The following is a 6,572-nucleotide window of genomic DNA, read 5'->3' as shown; positions in this document are numbered from 1 at the left end:
GATACCACAGAGGCTTAGAAACAAAGCTTTTTGAGAACAAACAAACAAAAAAAAAATAACTGTTTCTTCTGCATGAGAGATAAAGCATGAAAGACACAGCATACATAACAGAAAACTCTTAGGAGAGGGACACATTGCATCTTCCTCAGGCTTGATTTGAGTGCTGACAGGAAAAATGGAGGCAAAAGGGGGCGCAAGTCCCCACACTCTGGTAATTCTTGCCCTCATCGGTGCCCTCAGGTATCAGACTTGGCAGCCCAGCAGTAGCTGTGAACACCACACATTCATGACATCCTTCAGGACATCACTGCACAGGCACAGATCAGCAAGCGAGATAGCGCCTGCCCACCCTCACGGAAGGAACCATGCAGTCCAGATGAAGAACTTGTGATGGAGCTTCTTTCTTTTCCCACCACCAGTAACATTAAAAGGACCAGAAGAGAACATGGTGCAGAGAAGCAAATGACTTCATCCTAAAGTGAAATTACTTGCTATTCCAAGTACAAGAATACAAGAGGATCCTCCCTGGCATCCAACCACACAGCTAACTCCTCCTGCAAAACAGGCTGCCTAGCCAGTCCTGTTCAGAAAAGTCTTTAAAAGCTCATTTCTGTGCTTCGCCTCGTTGCCCTCTCTGCCTGCCAAAAGCAGTCTAACTTTCCCAGGTTGGCAGCTGTTTTGCATGTGATGTCATTTTTCAAGTGCTTTGCAGTGTGCTACAGCATTTGAACTGTCCAGGCGGGGTTCAGCATTTACCTCCCCCGCCACCTATGGAGAACACTGCCTCAAAGCTTCAGGCACTGCATCAAGAAGGCAAAGCCACGTGCAGCAGCGTGGGTGCTGTGCTGGGAGCCCCACCCCAGCACTACCTGCTGGGCTCAGCAAGCAGTACGTGAAGTCCCAAAAGGAAAGTGGCCACATAGTGCCATCCCTTTGAAAACACTGCTGTTTCACTGTGACTACCTGAACCGGGTCAGACTTCCCCCCGTCCGCAGGGGAGCAAGGTGCGCAGTGACTTCACCGGGGTGGGTGGCACTACCTTCCTCTGTAGGTGTTCCTACCCAGCTCTGTAAGACAAGGGCGATGCGGTCGTACTTCAAGTGCCTATAGGCAACGCATTTTACGTTCCTTTTCACCCACCCTCCACAGTGGCTGATTTCAGCCAGATTTGGCAGAAAGCAGATGCCTCCGAGGCAATTACTTTCCAACACGCTTTGTGAAAAGAGGTGGCGTGGTAGTGAAGAAACAGCTGAGAGCTGGAACCTCAGAACACCCAGCTGAGGGAAAGGCTGTAGTCAAGGCTCACCGTGTAGCACACAAAGAATTCACACAGGCTCTCCAACACCCTTCCTGTCTCCTAGTTTTTACCAGTATAAGCTTAAGGTCCCAAGCCATACTAAGTGATGAGAAGAATAACCTCAGTATGCTATCGTTGTGCTGAGAGAGTCAAAAAGAAAGCACTGACCTGATTAATGGATACAGACATGTTGAACAGGGTAGCATATGTGGAGGACTGTGGCTGCCCAGCAAAGCCTCTCCTAACATCTTAACACGGTGGTGGCACAGAGATGTCATCAGCCATGGAGTGCACAGCTGAACCAGGGAATAAATATAGTGAAGTGCATGGCTACAGAATTAAAGCTAAGACACAATCACAGGATTCAGCTTATTGACTCTCAGAAAAGGTAGGTAGGTTCAAGACTCCATCAATTTATTAACGCACCGTAGGTAAAACGGCACACTAATTAGCAGAGATCAGCACAGGCAGATACTCTGAAAAACATTTAGGTCTCATTTACTCAGACTGACTCCTTTCTGAAATATTGCTAGTTTACTTTTACTCATACAGGCAAGTATTTGCCTATCATTTTAAAAGGCAACACTTCCTAATGCCCTTTAAAACACACAGCCAGGCAGCAGTGTCATTACGCTTTCTTTGTATGCAAATCCAACCTCTGTGCAAACACCAAGACTTTCATAAGCAAGCAAAACCGTAGGGCAGACAGCACGCTCATTGATGCCACTGAATTTCATCAGCACAGCTCTTATCAGAGCATTTTCTGGATAAGTCTATTTTTTTAGTAGCAACTTGACACATCCCAGCACAAAGATCAACAGGCATTTCATCCTCAGCTGCTGAGCTGAGGGGTTTTTCTCTCCCATAGCAGGTCTACTGTTCTGGCAAGGGCCCCCGCTGTTGGTCCATTTTATAGCTTTCTTTAAACTGCAAGGCGTCATGCACGTTCACAAGTCCGAGGATGATCTGCAGGACATCCCCACTGCTCTAAGTGCCTGTACAGAAGATAACTGGTGAACCAAAACTGCTGTCCTAGGGAGGACAGCACAACGCTGGCTTGTGCCATGGAACAAGGGGACCTGAAGAGTGCCAGTTTGTTCTGAGACTGCAAGTCTTCTCCTGCCGTGGAAAATAAGGTTTTCCTTAGAGGTGAGGCTGTCCCTTAGTAGAAGTCAGCATCACTTGTGAGTGCCTGGCTATCTCCATCTGCACCCTGCCCCCCCTCCTCACCTTCACCTGTCCCCACCAGCTCCCTTCCTGTTCCCCAGCTCAGCAGCCTCCTGCTGCCCGTGCCCATCCCAGGGGCAGACTGGATCCCAGACTCCAACCACCTTCAGCAGGTGCAGGACCAGCCTCAGACCTCCTGTGGAGCATAGCCAGCTTGCTGAGGGGCCAGGGTACTGTCTCTGCCCATTTTCTAGGGCACCAGGCATCCTGCCCAGCTCCTCCACAGCCAGACACCAGTCTTCCCTGTTACCATGTGGATATACAATATGGCACAATAGGAAAGGGCATCCCATAAAATCCTGGTTCCTCTATCAGAGGGCAGCTGGGTCATCCTCCCATGGGTTAGGAGAGAGGGCAGGTCCCCAAAACATGCTTCAAAGAAAGCAGCTGGCAGAGGATCCATGGCCACGCACATCAAAACCCCAGTGATGATCGCCTACAGCGTCAGGGTTCATCTTAGCTAATGATCCAAAGATGAATTCACTCTACAAGCAGGTGCCTTCATCGTGCGATGGCTGCAGGACCAGTCCTGGATAGCTAGCAAGGCTGATCACAGATTAGGTCCTGTGGGGCATAAAATGAAGTGTAATGGCACTTGAATTCAGCCCAGCCTAAAGGCTCCCAGCAACTCAAGTCCCTCCCCAGCTTGTTCATACTGCCAGGGGAAAGAAAACAACCTCACATCCATGTGTCCACCTGGCATCCAGGAGACAGACAGCACTGATTTGCCACATGGCATTAGGGAACTTTGTTAATCCCAACCTCTTTGAAATGTAGAGATATGATATTTGCTCATCTTTGCCTGAAGAACAGCAGGGAAGACCTTCTCTTACCATCTACGTGGCCAGCAGCAAGCCCAGCAGCTCACACAGGTTTGGTCTGAAACCCTCAGAGCAGCTGTATCCCAAGCAAATGTTTAAGAATAACAAGCACATCAGCACTAACCAAACCCTGGTCATTTCATTGCAGTTATCACTTTGAAAGCCACACAGCCAGCAAATTAAACAAGCTAATCCAGCCAGTGTCAAACACTGCCAATGCACATCAGTGAAGATGACGGCAGGCTTTGCCCTTGGCTTCTGCAAGACAGGCAGTGTGCTCTTTATTTGCTCTTCTGCGATAACAGGTATTGAATGCCATGCAGCTGTTAAGTCTGGAGGAAAAAAAAAGCTGTCCCTGCAAGGTCTTCATGCCTGCAGGGAAGAGGCAGCATCAGTGCATCTCCACTGTGCCCATGCTTATTCAGCCACATGTTATAATAGGGACCTCAGTACTGTGTGGCCAGCGTACAGAGGCATTTTGTTTGCAGCCACATTGTTGGTATATCAACTGACATTTACCTCAGCTCTCTTCCTCTCCTTTATTGTGATTCATGCTCCATACTAATTAAACAGCACATGACAAATACATCATTATTAACAGCAGCTGGAGAGCTAGTAAATCTTGCAGCAGCCTAAATGGAAAAGCCATGCACTGCAATAGCATCCTCTTGGTGCTGAGACAGGGCCAATGAAGAATGCTGAGCTGAGGCAAGGCATCAACACCTCCTGCCAAGTGCCCATAAAGAAGTTCCAGACCCTCAGCAGAGAAAGACATCTGTGTGCTATGTGCACAGAGAATTGCAGGTAATACCAAGTCCTCATCTTACTGCTCCGGTTATGTGCTGTTGGATGAGGGTAGCTCAGCTGATGCTACCTCCCCCTCACCCAGTCTGCAGTCATGGAGAGACCCTTTGTGTGCTGGATAGCTCACTTTGCACAGGGATGCTGCTCCACATCTAGCCTAGAAGATCTACCAGCATAATTTCCATCCTCAGCTTTCTCTTCCTGTTCTAGGGCACCTCAGAAAAATGAAACGGCTTGCACTGATTTACACTGCAGGGGGACAAAAGCAGATCATCAGCATCCTAGAGCCAATTAAAAAAAAATATATATATATAGAAAAGCAAAGTTATCAAGTTATTGTAAATGGTAGCCAAGAGTTAAAAATCCTGTGCATACACTGAATCTCTTCTTTCCAGGGGGCAATTGCTCAACAGGCTTTTATGATCCTGTATAGTTATTGTTTTTTTTCTATTCATCTTCTGTTTGTCTCTATATACAAAAATATTGCTGTCAGTCAACACAGCAATGAGGAAGGAGCAATGATTTGTGATGATTTGGTGGAAGAATTCTTGAAGAATAAGAACTAGATGATGCACTTTTACAGCAAAAGCCTGCATTTTTCATCACTGTTGTCATGGGTTTATTTATACAGAGCAATTCATGTAGAAAACTTCCCCCCAGCACTGGGCAATCCAGGGCACAGCCACACTGAATATCACAGCCCACAATTGCAAAGTAAGCCTGTACAAAAAAAAAAAAAAAAAAAAAAAAAAAAGGTTTGACCGAAAGACCTTCAGGGATTTTTACATCCTTAAAGGCTTCTGGGTACAGGGAATTTTCCCAGAGCTGAAGTTGTCTGAAGTGTTTGCACAGCATACGACAGTAACCCAGCATAGGAAGGGTGTCTCCAGCAAAAGACATTAAAGCCTGGAAAAGCAGACAGATTTTGACTCCTTGTTTAACTAGGAGAAGCTGGAGATTTTCTTTTTGTTGCTGGCAAAAGTACAATGTAAAGGTACTCCTGCTAGATTTAGAAAACTGTTTCATGAGTCAGGCAAGCATGAGAGGAACAAACTGCTGTCAGTTCACTGGCAAGGAAAACAAAGCTGTAATCCCCCTTCTTTGGTTTCATTCCCTCCCAAATGCTTCTTAAAGTACAGGTAAGCCAGACATCACAGAAATCCTTTTATCCTCCGCTGGAAAACAGCAGCTTCTGGAGAAAAAAGCCATCCTTATGCTGAGCAGAAGGAGACGGCAGGCTGCCACAAGCATTTCACACATGCAAAACCCAATGCTGGGAGGAAGGCCAGGCAAACCCACTTAGGCAGCCTGTTTTTCCAGGACTCCTACAATTCCTTATGACTTCCAATCAATATTGTGACTAAATCCTCGCAAATAACAAACTCCTAATTTCAGTCTGACAGACCTCCGCCAGCTCCCATGAATATATTGGGGGTCTGACCTTTTGCAGAAGCTACTAGGTAACACTTGCTCTGTATGAATACCTACCTACATTCCCATTTTTACATTTGGGTGAGCTGCAAATGCCAGCCTGGTTTCCCAGCACAGATGGGAAAAGCAAGCCCACTAGATAGCTCTCTGGCACCTGAGCCACCGAAGTGATGGAGCAGTCATGGCCTGCTTCTGACCACAGCAAGCCCTTTCAGCAAGCCACATCCCAGCTCTGGAGGAGACTTTCCTAACTAATCGGCTAAACAAGAGCAACCGAGACCCAGAAAACAGAGGAAGAAGGCACCAGAACCAGCAGCACCCCAACTGTTTCACACTCAGCTTTGCTGCAAAGCACCCCTGGAAGCTCTCTGCATCCCACCTGCCTCCTGAGGTGCTGGGGGCTGTCACAGTGCCCACCCAGCTGTCTGTCCTACCCTGCTGCTGGGCTCAAGATTCACCTCTGAAATGAAGGGTATTGAGGTATTAGAGAGACAACTAGCATTTGGGAAAGATGTCCCAGGAGACCACCAGCACACATGTGGAGCAAGGAGGAGACCAAGCAAAGTGGTACACTGCATGAGAGAGGGAGCACCAGCCCTGGGTCAACCTGGCTGGAGGCCATCAGGCCCTAAGTAAGGCCTGTGAATGAGGCCAGACACCACCTGAGCACAGCACATCCAGCCTCCCTGGCACGAGAGCTGAGCTGTGCCCAGACCCACAGCGAGCTCCACCAGAAACGCAACAAAAGCAAATCCACCAGCCTTTTGCCCCATGCGAGGCAGAATCCATCCTTACCCAAATCTGCAGCAAAATCCACGAGCACTTGGCATGCACTTGATGACCACAGCAGGATCCGTGGGGGGGTCCAGAACAGCTAGCACCTCTTCCCAGCAGGCCTGAGCCATGCCCCTGGATGCCTTTTCTCTGGGACCTGGCACAGAAATTCCTGTATTCGAGCTGCTGCATTGGAGCTACATGAGGCAAAACAAGGC

The 6,572-nt window shown here is 48.1% G+C and overlaps 1 long non-coding RNA gene across 1 annotated transcript; it reads right to left on the bottom strand.

The window, feature by feature from the left end:
* Positions 1–2,405: 2,405 nt before the first annotated feature.
* LOC118165022 lies at positions 2,406–5,730 on the bottom strand. The gene is made up of 4 exons (XR_004749815.1): positions 5,638–5,730; positions 4,320–4,430; positions 3,207–3,421; positions 2,406–3,088 (listed from the first exon to the last, which is right to left on the bottom strand). It is a non-coding gene; the product is annotated as an uncharacterized LOC118165022 (long non-coding RNA).
* Between the last annotated feature and the right edge of the window lie 842 nt (positions 5,731–6,572).

The sequence above is a fragment of the Oxyura jamaicensis genome, chromosome 3 (genome assembly GCF_011077185.1).
Source record: "Oxyura jamaicensis isolate SHBP4307 breed ruddy duck chromosome 3, BPBGC_Ojam_1.0, whole genome shotgun sequence".
Taxonomy (NCBI): domain Eukaryota; kingdom Metazoa; phylum Chordata; class Aves; order Anseriformes; family Anatidae; genus Oxyura; species Oxyura jamaicensis.
This window is presented reverse-complemented; position numbering and strand designations above follow the sequence as displayed.